Below are 4,385 nucleotides of genomic sequence, written 5' to 3'. Positions count from 1 at the left end.
CAATGATATTAATAAGTATAAATGTAAGGCTTAACTCACGTATTTTTTTTTTTAATTTTTAATCTGGCCAAAATAGCAAGACCCAACTGTGTTATCTACAAGAAAAACACCTAGAGCAACAGGATCAGAAACCAAAGATGAGGGGATGGACAGGGGTATACCAAGCAAATGGAAACAAAAAATCAGAGGTAATCCTCTTGATATAAAACAAAGTAGGATTCAATTTGCAAAACATTAAACATGACAAAAAGGGGAATTTAAAATATTAAAAGCCACAGGTTACGACCGAGCTGTAATATGTGTTACAATATCTATGCACCACTTTTTTCTTTTAGTAACCTCCACACCCAGTGCAGAGCTTGAACTCATGACCCCGAGATCAAGAGTCACACGCTCCTCCAACTGAGCCAGCCAGGCGCCCCAGTAAACATGTTTGAGATACAAAAACTACAGGTGATGCATATAAATAAACATAAACATACACTAATTACAGGAGATTTTAATATATCATACTCAAAATAAGACGGATGAAAAAGAAGACCAAAAATAAGGAATGAGATCGATGACATAAACAACATAATCAATATAGTAGATCTCGAGGATGTCTATTGAACTCTATACACTAGCAATGAACAATTCAAAAAGGAAATTAAGGGGGCGGCATGTGGTTGGCTCAATAGGTTAAGCGACCAACTTCAGCTCAGGTCATGATCTCATGGTTTGTGGGTTCGAGCCCCACATCGGGCTCTGTGCTGACAGCTAGCTCAGAGCCTGGAGCCTCTTTCAGGTTCTGTGTCTCCTTCTTTCTCTCTGACCCTCTCCCTTTCACCATCTGTCTCTCTCTCAAAAATAAACAGTAAAAGCTTTTTTTTTAATGATTTTTTTTAAATGTTTTATTTATTTCTAGGAGACAGAGAGAGAGACAGCGTGAGCAGGGGAGGGTCAGAGAGAGAGGGAGTCACAGACTGAAACAGGCTCCAGGCTCTGAGTTGGCAGTCAGCACAGAGCCCGACACGGGGCTCGAACCCACGAACCGTGAGATCATGACCTAAGCGAAAGTCGGACGCTTAACCAACTAAGCCACCCAGGCGCCCCAGTAAAAACTTTTTTTTTAATCAAAAAGGAAATTAAGAAAAACTCCATTTATAAAAGCACCAAAAATAATAAAATACATCAGAATAAATTTGATCGAGGAAATGCAGGAGTTATCCACTAAAAACTACAAAATGTTTCTGAACGAAATTAAATAAGACATAAATAATGGGAAGGCATCCATGTTTATGGATTGAAGGGCTGAATATTGTTAAGATGGCAGTACTCCCCAAAATGATCCATGGATTCAGTGCGATCCTTACATCACAGTCTGAATGGCTTCTACAGAAACAGAAACGCTGATCCTAAAATTCATATGTAATTTCAAAGGCGAAAAATAACCGACAGTGGATCAAGGACCTAAATGTAGGAGCTAAAGCTATGAAGCAGAAGAAAAGATAAGGGTAAATTTTCATGACCTCAGACTTGGCAATGGTTTCTTAGATATGACACCAAAAAGCATAAGCAGCAACATAGACAAATTGGACTTCATCAAAAATTCTAAGGGACGTCTGGGTGGCTCAGTCAGTTAAGCTTCTGACTTCTGCTCAGGTCACGATCTCACGGTTTGTGAGTTTGAGCCCTGTGTCAGGCCCTGCGCTGACAGCTCAGAGCCTGGAGCCGGCTTCAGATTCCTTGTCTCCCTCTCTCTCTGCCCCTCCTCCACTCATGCTCTCTCTCAAAAATAAAGTTAGGGGCGCCTGGGTGGCTTAGTCGGTTAAGCGTCCGACTTCAGCTCAGATCATGATCTCACGGTTCGTGGGATCGAGTCCCGCGCTGGGCTCTGTGCTGACAGCTAGCTCAGAGCCTGGAGCCTGTTTCGGATTCTGTGTCTCCCTCTCTCTCTGACCCTCCCCTGCTCATGCTGGCTCTTTCTCTCTCAGAAATAAATAAAAACATTAAAAAAATTTAATAAATAAACTTAAAAAATAAACTTTGTACATCAAAGGACACTATCAGGAAAGTGAGAAGACAACCCACAAAATGGGAGAAAATATTTGCAAGTCATATATCTGATACAGTATAGTATCCAGATATATCAAGGACAATTACCATTCAACAACAAAGAGACAAACAACCCAATCAGAAAATGTGCAAAGACGTATAGGAGGATTAAGAGGAACTTAATGGAGGACCATGGAGGAGAAGAAGGGGGGAAATAGTCAGGGAGAAGGAGAGAGGCAAACCATGAGAGACTCTTGAATACTGAGAACAAACTAAGGACTGATGGGTGGGGCGGAGGGAGATGGGCATGGAGGAGGGCACTTGTGGGGATGAGCACTGGGTGTTATATGGAAACCAACTTGACAATAAACTATTTGTAAAAAAAAAAAAATCGAAAGAAAGAAAATGTGTAAAGGACTAGAATCGATATTTCTCCAAAGGAGATCTAGAAATGGCCAACAAGCACATGGAAAGATGCTGAGCCTTACAAGTCATTAGGGAAATCCAAGTCCAAGTCAAGCACCGAGAGAGAACTTGTGAAGATACAGGGAGAAGGCGACCATCCACAAGCCAGGAAAAGCAGGGTCTCCAGAAACCAGCCTTGATGGCACCTTGATCTTGGATTGCTAGCTTCCAGAGCTGTGAGAAAATGGATTTCTATTGTGTGAGCCACACAGTCTACGGTACTTGGTTATGGCAGCTCTAGCTAATATCCACTCAAGTACACATGCAAGAGAGAGGAAAACATATGTTAACACGAAACGGGCACGTGAATGTTCATCGTTGCATTGTTCATAATGGCCAAGAAAGCAGGAACAACCCAACGGCCCTCGATAAATAAATGGATAAACCAAATATGGTATAACTGTACAGCGGAATATTAGTCAACCATAAAAAGGAACAGAGTCCTGACACGTGCTACAATACGGATGAACCTCGAACACGTGATGCTATGTGAAAGAAGCCGGAAACAAAAAGCCATGTACCGTGTGAGATCGTTTTTATGAAAGTCCCAGAATAGGCAAATCCCCAAAGACAGAAAGTAAATTCATTGCTGCCAGAGACTGGAGGAAGTAGGCAACAAGGAGTGCCTGCAAATGGAAATAGTATTTCCCTTTGGCGGGATGGTAATATTCTGGAATTTGATCATTGTTGTGGTTTTGTAATCTTGGGAATACACTAAAATGACTACATTTTTTTTTAATATATTTTTATTCATTTCTAGGAGAGAGAGAGACAACATGAGCAGGGGAGGGCCAGAGAGAGAGGGAGACACAGACTCTGAAATAGGCTCCAGGCTCTGAGCTGGCAGTCAGCACAGAGCCCGACGTGGGGCTCGAACCCACGAACCGCGAGATCATGACCTAAGTGAAAGTCGGATGATCAACCGACTAAGCCACCCAGGTGCCCCCATTTTATGTTTTAAAGGTGAATTTTATGGTATGTGAGCTATGTGTCAATATGACATTTTTTTAGTGGTGGTGACTTGTTCAATGTACGAAGGCAGTGAATCTGAAGGATCTCTCAACAGACCAATCTGGAATGAGTTAGGTAAGAGAGTAAATCATGATGAAAATGGATTCAAACCTACAGAGTGAGTAAATATCCATGAACCCATGTTGCTATAAGTAAATAATTGAATACATGAGGGAGAAGGGACAGCTCTAGAATTCCAATTAATAAATGTAGAAGGAATGTCAGAAATAGAAAATCCCCACTGGGCAACACCGGTAGTAGTAATAGTTTCAGGTAATCAGCAGTGAGTTGTTGTTTTTTTCATGTTTATTTTTGAGGGGGGTGGGTGGGGAGGGACAGAGAGAGAGAAGGTGAGAGAGGATCCGAAGTAGGCTCTGTCTGTCCTGACAGCAGAAAGCCCAAAGTGGGCCTCGAACTCACAGACCAACCGTGAGATCATGACATGAGCTGAAGTCAGACGCTCAACCAACTGAGCCACCCAGGCGCCCCATCAGTCAGTTCTTAATGGTGGGAAAAGTGTGATGAGGGACAGATTATTTGCATAGTCTCAAAATATCTCCCTATAAGGCACTTATTAATTATAAAATAAAATATAGTAACTCTAAAGGGGAGAACTGTGACAGACCGCACCGTCACCAAGTGATTGGAGTTAACACAGCAGTAATAAGCGCAGTGATGGCACACCTAGCTGTCTCAGTCGGTGGAGGGCGCAACTTTTCATCTCATGGTTGTGGGTTCAAGTCCCACACTGGGTGTAGAAATTACTTAAAAATAAAAGCTTAAAGGGGCGCCTGGGTGGCTTAGTCGGTTAAGCGTCCGACTTTCGCTTAGGTCATGATCTCGCGGTTCGTGGGTTCGAGCCCCGCGTCGGG

The sequence above is a fragment of the Crocuta crocuta genome, unplaced genomic scaffold (assembly GCF_008692635.1).
Source record: "Crocuta crocuta isolate KB4526 unplaced genomic scaffold, BGI_CrCroc_1.0 scaffold53, whole genome shotgun sequence".
NCBI classification, from domain to species: domain Eukaryota; kingdom Metazoa; phylum Chordata; class Mammalia; order Carnivora; family Hyaenidae; genus Crocuta; species Crocuta crocuta.
This window is presented reverse-complemented; position numbering follows the sequence as displayed.